Below are 13,240 nucleotides of genomic sequence, written 5' to 3'. Positions count from 1 at the left end.
CTAAACAAATGAATGGCACAAGGAATTCACAGAATGCCAATTCGCCCAATTCTTTTTTACAACATAATTGTAATATTCTACCATACAAGTATACATATTGCCTTACTGAACATGCTTAATAGGCCTATACGTTTTCTGCTTAGATCATAATGTGTGTGTGTGTGTGTGTGTGAATGTATGTATGTTAAATATATTTACAATATCTGTTATGAAAGTCTTTTTTTTATTATTACTAACATTTTAACAGTGCATATATTTACTCTTTGCAGTACACCTAAAGCATCCCGCCCTCTTGAAAGCCAAATGAATAATAAATGGGCACATTTTACTGCAAGTTTACGTTTCTGCCATATCAGCTGTGTCCTCGCATCCCTAATGTCAAAGCCTCAGCCCTTCGTGACACAAAGATGATGTGATTTGTGTGACTCTTTGGGAGCCCTCCAGCACAGTATGTGGGAGGTGCCCACCCCTTGCCACACGAGCAGCGCGGGCTCATGTTGATCTAATGCAGGAATCAGCGGGGACCGTGTGTGGATAGCACGATATCTCCAGCTCAACGCAGGCGCTCACATCTTCTGCCATTAAGCGGCACTTTTTGGAGATCCGCTCCGTGTTCTTCGGATGCTCGGTTCAGTGAGCGTCTCGCAGAGAGCCCGCATCACTCTGAGGAAGGGAAGAGACTCGATGTATCACAGTAAGTGCGTCTTTAGTTATCAGCTGTGCATCGCTCCGTCACGCTGAACTCGCGTTTATATTGCTGCTCTATCTGCACCTCAAACATATGCGGAGAGTGAGTATGCCGTTGCACGTTTCGCCTTGTGTTTTTGGTTAGCGACGTATTTTCTTAGGCATTTACTTAGAGAAGGGACACATGCTCACTTTGACGACTGCTTAGACGTCTCCATTTATTACAAGACATTTCTATGCATGCGATAGACGAGCAAACCACAGAAGATCAATTCATTATATTATTTAGCATTATAATTGTGAGTAGTAGTCCTAGTGATAGAAGGTGTAGTAGTAGTAATAATAGCATATCTATATAGGCTTCATATTTCTAGTTGGAAAGGCAGTAGTGAACTAAATGATTAATTGGAATGGCTATTAGAGTAGTAGAATTATAATTTAGTTGGACTGACAGTATATTATCTGTAGAATTGTAAAAGGATTGTAAATTATCACTAATAAAGGTGTACATGTGTGCAATTTTGGTCCAATATTGTTCCAGTGTTAGGCTATATGTTTACTGGGCACATTTGGTATATGGAAAATAGTTTACCTTACAACAGTGTAAAGTATGTAATAAAAGTAAATAAATAAATAAATATGACAGCATTCTATAATTATTTATTTTATTTGTATTATTATTTTGTCTTTATTTTTTAACATATTTTATGTGCTGTGATCACATGCATAAAAACAAATAGCTTATCCTGAATAACATTTTTGTAAAGTTTTGCACCGCTTCAAAAGTAATTTTAGTGCTGCAGCAGCTAGCAAGAATACTTTGTATGTTTTTATGAATTCAAACTGTTGTTTGGTTATTATCGCTAAAAGTGACCTTCTCTGGGATCATTATTCATCAGATCCTCAGTAAGCACTGCAGGTGTCATGATGGCGGCAGGCACAGGAGTGTATCTTTGGTTTATTCGCTAAAAACTGTATCACTCACAGATCATTTTGCATTTCAAGTCATTTCAAGTTCATGACAGAAATGATATGTGAGTGGGTGAGTTTACTTTGTAACGAGTCTGCCCATTTTCTCTAGTTTGACACATTCGGGCCGGTTTGTGCACCTGTTACGATAACATTATCCAGCTAACAGTGTGATCAGCCAATCACGTGGAGGCACTGCGTCATATCACGTGACTTTTCACTTGTTGATGAGGAACGTGTACAGTATATATATAGTATATATGAACATATACAGTATATCTATTGTTATACAGTATGTATGTGTGTATGTTCATTATATTATATTTTCTACATATACTAAGGCTAGTCATTTATTTCAAAAAGTAAATATTTGTTTGTCGCTTTTAGTCAAGTGAAAGTGACAAGCATCTTGATGTTTGCTGTGAAAGTCATCATCACTGTTGACTTTTCAAAGCTTGCTCGAATTGATCTTACTTACTGAAACAGCTGGTGTTGGGTTGTGTGCAGAGCGCATTAACGTCAGGACGGGTGTGCATTACCGATGCTTTGAGACATGTTGCGCTGGGGTTAATGATCTGATATGCTCTGGGTTTGATTTGGTTAGAGAGCGTCATGTTGGAGACTAGTGCCTCCGCAGATGTTTATTAATCCGCTCTCACGGTCCCTCCATCGCTTAATCCGGCCGGATTTACTGATTATTGCTGTCCACAAACTCCATAAACCACTCAGAATTTATTTATTTATTTCCCTTGAAGGATTTACTTTCTGCATCACATGTTAAAAGTCATAGCTTCCTTATATTTTGCTCCTCGTTTGATTTATTTATTGATTTAGCCGCTACATGGTTCACAATATTCTTGGTTCTGTAGGCAAAGATGAGCGATCTAAATAAAACTGAAGTTATAGACCTCATTCCTATATGTGGTTGGATAGACTTATCTAGCATCTGTCGCTCAGCATCCCAGACTGCAGCTCCCTGTGTTGAGTACAATCTCATCTCGTCTGGTGGCCAAGCAGATGAGGTTTTATATGGATCATATTTAATGTTAATCACCGGTCAGGCTATAACAATGCAGGACATGTTGTATGATTATCTTTCGCTCACAGTGCAGGCTTTTCTTTCAAAGCAACCTGGTTTATGTTCATGTCACAATACATTAGAGACAAATTCAGTGTGATTGCATACGTACATGCAAATGAGATTTGTATAAATCAGGCTAACATCTAATGTCAAAACATTGCTGATGGGAGAATATGTTGCATAATTATTGTTTTGGATAATAATGTTTTGGCATTAGGCGGAAAACTGAAGCCTTTTTGGATGGCCTTTTGAAATACTACACGGTCACAAATAGTTACCGGCGTTATCAAGACGAAAGTATGAGAGCGAGTGTGTTCTTACGGTAAGCATGGCGGCCTGTCAGAAGTGATGTAGTGCAAGTGACATTATAAAGATTCTGGGGTGGTTGCATTTCATACAAATTTCAATGGATGGTGTCTGCTGGTGGAAGCACTGAGAAAATCTGTCAGGAAGGCATCTTCTATATAACATACACTTTCCTTTTCGTTGCTGAGAAAAGTTAGTAATATGAGTGGTGCAGTATGTGCATGCGGGTCAGGGCTGAAGAGTTTTACAGGTCGTTTTCATTTTACACTTCATTTTCACTTCATTGGCAAGGTGACTACTAAGTAAAACATGGTGACATTAATTATAACTTTCTTGCGTAGAAGTGTTAGCAGGGATTATGATCACTCTGCTGAAACTTGTGAAAGTAGTAATAATTAATGATAAAGTAATAATAAAAAATTATTATAATAAATATTCAGCTTTTACAGGAAGATTGCAGATCTGAGATGGGTACCATTATAAACACAAGCCAGGGTGTTTGTTAATTATACAGCAGGTCAACCAAAAATTTATTTTGTTTCATTTAATCTCCTTTTTTTTTGGTCATTCCGAACCTGATGTTTTCGTGTGAAACACAAACGATTTTGAAAGTCAGTGGGCTTCAGTGTTGTCTGTTTTTAGACATTCTTTAAAATATCTTCTTTCGTGTTTTTCCGTCAGGTTTGTAATGACACATTGTCAAAATGATTTTTATTTTTTAAACGAAGTTAATAAAACAGATTGTTTGAGTATGTTTTTCTACTTAAACATTTCACATTTTTTTGTGTTACTTGCTCTTTGTATCTGTTTCTGAAATTTACTAGCGATTTCTGAGTGAAAATTGTTTATGCAACCAATTTTCTTCAGTGCATGAGTGTGAGTAAATGATGTGAACTGTCCCTTTAAGTGTTTTGATTGATCTAGTATTTTGAATACTTGTTGTCTTTGCTAGGAGATTTACGCCATGTTGCTTCCTTCAGGGAAATGTAGAGCCCCTCGGGACTCTCCTGTTGTTACTGTATCCTCCTAAGTTTTACGTTGACAGAGCAAATGCAGTGGGCGGCCTGACTTAAAAAAGCAACAAAGCCGTCATTTACATGTGGGCTAGGCACAGCTGGCCACTCTCAAGCCAGGCAAAATAGCATTTTGGACAGTGTCCTGAGAAGTCCGTTAGCATCTAATCTAAGGGCTCTCCTCTCCCAGCGGACCGTGCGGTAAACCAGGGTGAAGCTCGGCAAATAAAGACAAATGCTCTCTGTCAACCGCCTTGCGCCTCCAGTAAGAGACTCTTCGTTTGGCGCTGCACTCTGTAGGTTTTTAAAAGCAAACAGCGGCGTGCGATTTTTCAAAACATCATTATGCACAGAGAGGCTGTGGGCCCCTGATACTTCTTTCGCCCATGCGCATGCTGAGACTTGTAAGCCTCTTGTGTCATATTAAGATGAATTTTTTCCCCCTCCCCATCTAGCCGTTGTAGAATTTCAAAGTCGGTTTCTTTTTCTCTCTCTCGCTCTCTTCCACCCCCTTCTTTCTTTTTATCGAGAGACAGCCAGTGTCTTAGCACAAGCATATGCTGAGTGCCTTTGACACGTCTCTGCTATGGAATTATTTGCGTATTTGCCAAGCATTGAAATTGATCCAGCTGACATCACAGATCAAAGCCGGGTATACTGACAGCAGTGTACTAATGGATCTAAGATGGCTGTCAATTAGGAAAAACAATCCCTCTGGTGCTAGAAATTATTATTTCTCAGATACCTCTCGAGAGTGTGTGAAAAGGGTGTATTGAATGCACTCGCTCACAAAGCACTGGTTCCGATGGTTTATTAATAGCATTCATAAAGTTTAGCACTGATGGCTAAAAGGCTAAACTGAAGACATAAACGCTACTGGGAAAACAAAGTCTCGCTTTTGTTTTAACACACCATGTTTTATTCCATATTGGCTTGACGTTCAGGAAAGCTGACAGCTGTGTGTAATAGTGTAGAAGACTCTTTCACACAATTGCACTTTTTTTTTATTTTTTTTTTTTAGAAAAAGCAGAAACACTTTTTTAAGGGTTCTGGACCATAGATGAACAAGGTAAAGCTGTATTGTTACTGGGATCAAATGGATTTAAAGGAAACCCTCAAAAAGTGTGTTTTGTGAGAAATTGCCTTGAAGTGATTTTTGAAGACAGGTGAAAATGTAAGGTTAAGAGTAGTGGAGGGGCATCAGTGTAGTGCTGTTTTCTTTTTTTCCACTTCCAAGCTTCCCGTCTAAAGGAATTGCAGTTAAATCAAATCTTTGGGGTCGGTTTGTTATGCTTGTTCTATGGGACTAAAGCTATTGTTTGGGCAAATATGCAAAGTATTGAGTGAGGGTGCATTCAGTATTCAGCGTGTTTAAAAAAGTTCCCATTAAAGCAGTCCTCTTCTTTTATTCTGCTGTTATCACTACCACTTAATGTCTCCGAGCTGTATTTTTAAGCCTCTCGGCTTCATGTAATGATCCTCATACATGATTGCAAGTAGACCAGCCACAAACAGCGCTATCATTCATTTTAATAACACTGCCATTGTGCCTTTTTATTATGCCTTAATGTCCAGTTATGTGAATGGACTTGTGAGCTGCATTTATTTTCAGATTTCAGGGTTACAGACATTAAAATTATGTTTTTTTTTTTCCTTTTTGGATTAACGGCCTAAAAATCTTGTAAATGCATTTTTTTCTGAAACACACTAGTTTTAACAATGACAGTACCATGGAAAAGCAAGAGTAATATTATGATACTTTTAATATATACTTTGACACTGAACGATTACCAGTGGTATTTACCAAAGATTAATATACAGTAAGGAAGGAATAATTAATGACGGGGTGTTGAATTATTAGAAAATAATGCACACCTCAGGTGTGCATTATTTTCGAATAATTCAATGGATCGGAGTTAATTATTCCACTTATACTGCGGTTACCACACCTCAAGACATTGTTCAGATGTTATATTTTATATTCTTCAGGTTTTTGTCCTTAAAGCGCTCTTGTGTGTAGGATTAATGTCCGCATTCTCACGCATCTCATCCCATGCCTCCATTGCTAATAACAAAACGCCATTTTAGACCAAGTAACTGAGATTTAAGCCATTGATAACAAGCTAATACAGTTATTAATGAAGTTTTTAGAGAGATATTTAAGTGCATCTCAACAGTGTTCGGCACCAGCGTCTCTACTAATAACGAAACTGTAAGTTCATCTTCTTCAAGATTCAAGAACAGTGCCGTTACTGCGTCGCTTGTGAGAAATGTCATGTAGTTTGCTAAACTATTTTACTGATAAAAATTGTCAGAGCAGCACTGACAACAAGCCTCTGTGTGAGTGTGTGTCTGTACTGTATGTGTGTGCGTTTGTAAGAAGAGAGAGAGCGGGAAAAAGAGAGTATACGAAATTTTGTGGCAAAAACATGGAAATAATTAGTAGTTTTTTTTCTTGTTGTTTACTATATTTATTTGCTTGGTCAGTGTCAATGTATCAGATTCTAGCATTCAACAGCCTGTAGTATACTATATAATAATATAATTTTATAATGTTGATGTGTAATGTTATATATGTTACATATGTTATTTTATATATGTTAGATGAAACAACACCATATAACTTTTTTGTTTGTGCATTGGTTAGTGCATCGTTATTTATCTAAACACATAAAAAGAAAGTGAAAATTGGTTTTGCGGGTGGTTTAATAACCATCACATCTGTCTCTAATAATCTGTGGTTCTGAATTAGTTCAGATTCACTGAACTGTATCCCATATCTGCCATTTCTATATGTGTTACAGACCTGTTGTCTGTTGTTTCTTATGCAGTCATGGTGCAACATATTCCTTTGGGAATATGGGTAATTGTGGGTTTCATTAGCGGAGCATAACATGTTAAGGCATTTATGGAACTACTGGTGCTGTGATTCCAGTTTTATTATTTACCTTTAATATGCTCCCTGATAGTTCTTCCCTCTAGTAAACTTAAGATGTCAGATAGAGATGTCATATATGATGTGCTTTAATGATGGCCATATCGGGCAAATTGTTTAATCAGCAAAGTGCTGCCAAACCACACGGGTGTGTTTTGAAGTGCTTATGCGAAATCTAAGACAATCTTCTAGGGAGGTCAGATGGTGCTAAACACATTCCACTACTTTATGCTTTGGAAAACAAACATGAGGCTTCTGTCCATGAGGAATAAAGCCTACTGAGTGAGATTAAAATTATGATGTAATCTGTCTTAAAAGAAAGAAAACCGGTCACAAGTAAGCAGTGGTTGTGCTGGTGCATGATTTTTACATAAAATGATTAAAGTTATAACAGATTTTTATAACATTAAAGGAGCCATATTGGGTATTTTTTCCCCTTAGGTCCACTTATAATGTTAATATTTTTTTCCAGTGCTCAAAAACACAATAATTGTCCTATAATTTTATTTTTCATTACAATTTTCCACCCTCTCTCTGACCATTACACTGACCATTAACCAGGCACAATGTAATTTGTCTGTACATACTGAAAGAGAAAATGCTGTGTGATGCAGCACATTCAGAGCCACTGAGAACATATATGATGTTCAATATACAGTTACAGTATGAGCAGAGGTTTTCAGCCAAGATGCCGCAGAAATAAAAACCAAATCATGGCTGGTTAGGACAACAACTGATACAAAAAGATGTATATGAAAAAATATGCTCTGTTTTTAGCATTTTATCATGTTTTATTTTGTGCTGAAAGAACACTTGTTGTTTATTTTGCTGCTGTGCCTTTAAGACTATGAAAATGGACGTTTTGCATGTGCAATGGTGCAAATTTTTTTCAGTCAGATCCAATAGTTTTTTAAACAGACTTAATTGATCAGGGATGTTTAAAAAAATAAACTTTACACACATTAGTGCTTGAAAAAGATATGGAGAGCAGCAGGCTCTCTCACAGGCATATGGAGAGCATATGTTAATGTTGACATCAGAAATCCAAGACTTTCAGAACAAACCATTTTTGCTGTTTAGGGTCTTTTGAAAGTCATTTTGTACTGTGATGTACAGTAACCATATTAAATGTCATGATTTATTTCATTAATTTTCTAGCCAATATTGGCCAATAAATATGAATCTATGAAACATTAAATGAAAAAAACCCCACTAATATTGGTCCATAACTGCTGTGGTCCGGATATATTGTGTATCCTTAGTTTGGTGATTTGATTGTAATCACTTGCAATGTATATTTCACATTTTCACCTTGAAGAAAGGCAGAAATATGCGTTCGGAGGGTAGTACTACTATAAATTACATAGAACTCGCTGTCTTCTTTGGTTATACAATACCCGTGCCATTGTGTGTCCTCACATGACTTCTTAGGTATGAGCGATTACTCCAATTTTCTGAGCGCTTCTGACAAATTGTTGCACTGAAGCAAAATCCAGGCCCTCATGTCTTACCAGTGATAGAAATGTGGAGCCTTTTACTCTAAATACATAATTTTAGCTCTCAAAAATATGTCCTGAAGGACTGAGGCAATTCACAATATAATCATCTCCCAGTGGCTCAGGCTTGAGAAGTAGCAAAGCGATTCGCTCGCTATAAAAAAAGCTTTGAATTATATGACCATGTTGGATTGACTGTCATCTCATTTTATCTGGTCAGATAAGTCGCCTTGATGTGAATTATGGTTTGACCGTGATAATGAATCAGCGGCTGATCTTGATTTGACAGGCTGACGGAAGGCTACTGAGCATTTCTTTGTCAAATGTGGGATCCAGGGCGGGAGTTTTCTAAAATCCACAATTTAGACAAGCTGTGCAAAAATGACGTTTAAAAAATGCATTGTCTCTGAGGGGAAAAATGATGGAGTGATACTTAAAAAATGTAGGCCGCTATCCTGCAGAAAGCAAGTGTGCATATCAAGACCAAGTAGTAGGGATGCACCGAACAAAATGAAACACTGGTCCGAATACCGAACACGGTTTTTCACATTTTTCCCCCATGTAGGCCTATTTTGCCATTTTTTTTTTCACCATTGCATAAATTAAATTGCCAAAATGTGCTTTTTACTGTTTTGTCCTGCTTTTCAAATAAAAAAATCAATTACAAAACAACAATTTAAAAATATTTACTTAACACTGAACATTTTTTAAAAAAGATTCTAGCAGACATTATACCAACAAAGCACAATTTAACTTAAAATGAATAAGTTAGTAAAATAATATTTTTTGGCCATTTTTGAGACTTGAATCAGGCATGTATTTTTTTACTGTACAAATAAAAGCAGCCTTGCTGAGCAGAAGAGAATTCTTTTAAAACATTAGAATATATTACAGATCCCAATTTGAACACTATGTGTGAATGTTATAATAAATGTATTAATGGAGCTGCTGTAGGGTAATTATTATCATTATTATTGTCTTATTTTTTATTTTATTTTACAGAACAACAGTAAAATTACAATACTAACATTAGAAAATATAACATTCTGCAGTTTATTTACTAATCGTTTGAGGCCATTTCGCGATTTCAGTCATCATTCAGTAGCCTAACCTCCAGCATCAGCCACCTCTTCTTCTCATCGGAGACGTGATGCAGCACTAAACAGTCTCTCGCTGTTGGTGCTTCGTGCTTGTAATGATTGCGTCTTTCTCTTATAGATTTAATACTTTCACGCTGCCTACATGTTTGCTGCATTAGTGCGTGCCTCTAATTGATCGCATTAGACATTGTTCGGTACATATTATTCGGCCTTTTGCTTATTCGGCCGAACACCGAAATATATTTGTTTGCTATTTTCGGCCAAATAATTTCGGTTGCCGAACATTCGGTGCATCCCTACCAAGTAGCCTTTATATAACAAGTGCCCTTTTCAAAATGAGCACAAATATGGACACTTCCTGTCTAAATGTTACAGCAGGCTACAGTATGTGTTAATGTTGCAGATGGAATTACGTCCACTGCATACAGTACATCAGGTCTCATTCACTGTGTACACTTTTGTATATATAATAGGCTATATGAAAAAATATTTGTGTGTATGTATGTATGTGTATCTATGTATGAATCTATCTATCTATCTATCTGATCGTTCTATCGTTCTGTCTGTCCTTTTATCGTTCTATCGTTCTATCTGTCATTCTATCGTTCATTCTATCTATTGTTTTTGTGGTCTATCTTTCATTCTATCTATTGCTTGTTCGATCGTCCTATAATTTGCTCTATTTATCTATTTTTCTATCTGTCATTCGTTCAGTCGTTCATTCCATCATTTGTTATATGGTTCATTCTTTCTTTTGTTCTGTCTTTAATGTTTTAGCTGTCATTCCATCCATTGTTCTATCGTTTGTTCTGTCATTCATACTGTCTATGTATCGATTGTTCCATCGTTCATCTGATCATTTGTTCCATCATTCTGCCGTTCACTCTATCTATTTTTCTATCTGTGATTCTATCTTATCATTTGTTCAATCGTTTGGTATATGGTTCTATCTCTATCTATCTATCTATCTATCTATCTATCTATCTATCTATCTATCTATCTATCTATCTATCTATCTATCTATCTATCTATCTATCTATCTATCTATCTATCTATCTATCTATCTATCCACCACACTAAGCGACCTTACACTTGCTCTTAATTAGGGATGCACCGATATGAAAATTTTGGCCGATACGATAACCGATTATTCTTTATTTTTGAAAGCCGATAACCGATATGTTGGCCGATAAATCTATATCCAAATTATATACTTTTTGAGAGCCTGATTACAAAAAAGGTCTCATCATTAAAAGCCACATCTGCAAACGAACAGCGCGCATCTGAAGTGTCTCTGAAGGAAATAATGCATTATTTATCGGTTTTAAGATATCGGCCAAATTTTCTTATCAGGCCGATACCGATAACAGAAAAAATGAGCATTTATCGGCCGATACCGATATGGTGGCCGATATATCGTGCATCCCTACTCTTAATAGTGATAAAGTTTAACTTTTCTAACTCTGTTTCTGATCATCTTACAGGCATCACTCATTTTTGCAGCTTAGTTTCAACATACTTTTTGGACTAGGAAGTTTTGGGTTCTTAATGTTGCAGTATGTTTTCATGGTATGCAGGAAAATTAGATTTTTAACCAGTTTAATTCTAAAAATGGCATGTATTTGGCCTTTGTTGGTTTACACAGTCTGGCTGGCACTCATCAGCCAGAAAGAAGAGTGGCTCTGTCGAGTCATTGGCTAATCCAGCTCATCATTGGCACTGTGCTAAATAGTTGGAGAGGCACAAGAATTTGTATTGTTCCTGCCATAATGGTGATGTAATGGTGGTGGTGTTATGTTGTTGATGCCATTATTGTTCAAGGCTCAGCTTAGGCTGTAATACAGGACCATAGCAAAGGCCGTTATGGGGTAGTGAGCTGCAATTTGAGCAGAGTAGAATCAGTAAGCCACTGTTGCAGGGCTAGAGGTGTAACATTAAAAAGAATGAACTATTTCAGCACTCTTCCTTTTTTTAGACATCTTATTATTTTTGGGAATAAAAAGTATTGAAAAGAATGAACTCAGTATATCCGTAACATATATAAATCAGATGAAGCATATTTATCGAAGCAGTGACATTTACATAAATCAGTAGCAAGCAGATGAGTCATTAAATGAGATGTCAAGTACTGCAGATTAGTAGGTGTTGGCACATTTAAATTTGAAGAAAGCATCTGAAATGGGTCCATGTTTTATTAGAGCATAACAAGGTACTTGCAAATGGAAGTATCATTAATCTGAGACGTGCTGCAAAATATTTTTAGCATTTAAATTCATCTAAAGGTAGTGATAACAATGTTAGCAGGACATTTGTGCTTTCAGATCATATGCTTTTTAAGTAATCTGACTTAATATAAAACCTAATTGATTTTGGCCCTCATTTAACCCTCTATTGATGTTGGTACTGTATTTTTGTGACCTCACTAAAAGTGCAAGGTTTCATTCTGTGACCTCATTGCGTTAAACCTGTGTGTTTATTTTTTATTGCTAATTTCTGCAGATCTCTGGTGCTAAGCTTGAGTTCTGTGGACTTTGCAGCGTATTAGTGGTGGATTTATTGTTGTCAGCCTAAGATACTGCTATGGCAAAGACTGTCCAGTGCACCAGAACTCACAGCCTTGGGCATTTGTCAGCTGTCGATGTGAGATCTTGTTTGGTAGTAAAGCTTAAGGCACAGGCACACTGACTGCAATTTCACACTCCCAGCTACTGCTTATAAATCTTGTAGAACTTTCGAAAATGTTTTGTGCTGTATTTCTTCTTATTTGAATGAATCTGGCTAAATCAAAATTTGTCCATTTATATCCATGACATGTCGTTCACAACCCATTTTACCTCTGTAATGTGACTCATTTACAAATGAAACCACTTTGAACATTGTTCCATATATTAAATGAGAAATAATGTATGGAAGGACTTAATTTTATTTGTCAGGTATTGATTTGATAGTAAAAAGTGGGTGTTACATACCAAAATGGAGCCATGTGGTTGGAGATGCATTGAAAGTAAGATGGCTGAAAAGCAGAACTGAGCACGTTATTACATTTTGATAAAGGTTTATGAGGACAGACATTTATTTTCTTTGAAATAACATGCACAGATGAATAATGCACAATAAAACCAGCAATGTGCATTTAAAAAGTAAATATAAGGTCAGCTGTGATTTCATGCTGATACCCCATGGCTCCATTCTCATTAATTTTTAAAATCAGAATAATATTTGCGTGCAGTGTGCACATGCACGACACCTGACTGATTATATTTCAAGGATGTTAAAACCTTGATAACGATGTCTCGATATTTATGTATTTTCTCTGAAGTGGATGGAAAAGGTTACTTCTTGTATTGATCAGTGAAACTATTATATGAACTTTTGTCAAGCAGATTAAACATGTTTAATAGAAAAAAATAAAATACAATAAAAATGAAAAAAGAAATGAAAAAATGCTTGTTTAAATAGGCATGATTACCACAGTGCTTTAAAAATTAACACAATGAAGCATGACGTTTAATAATGTTAATTTATATGAACCTGTATTGCATAATAATATATTTGAATGTTTTAGTATAGCATAATAGTGTAGTATAATTGATAGCATAATTGAATTTATATATATATATATATATATATATATATATATATATATATATATA

At 36.1% G+C, this 13,240-nt stretch overlaps 1 protein-coding gene across 1 annotated transcript in view; it reads left to right on the top strand.

Moving 5' to 3' along the window:
* The first annotated feature begins 522 nt into the window (after positions 1 to 522).
* cntn4 (contactin 4) overlaps positions 523 to 13,240 on the top strand; it is a 141,781-nt gene continuing 129,063 nt past the window's right edge. The window contains exon 1 of the mRNA XM_016238920.1: positions 523 to 694. The gene's annotated coding sequence lies outside the window, so the exon portion shown is untranslated. The remainder of the gene's footprint in view (positions 695 to 13,240) is intronic.

Source organism: Sinocyclocheilus grahami, unplaced genomic scaffold, assembly GCF_001515645.1.
Source record: "Sinocyclocheilus grahami isolate Dianchi unplaced genomic scaffold, SAMN03320097.WGS_v1.1 scaffold551.1, whole genome shotgun sequence".
Classification (NCBI taxonomy): domain Eukaryota; kingdom Metazoa; phylum Chordata; class Actinopteri; order Cypriniformes; family Cyprinidae; genus Sinocyclocheilus; species Sinocyclocheilus grahami.
This window is presented reverse-complemented; position numbering and strand designations above follow the sequence as displayed.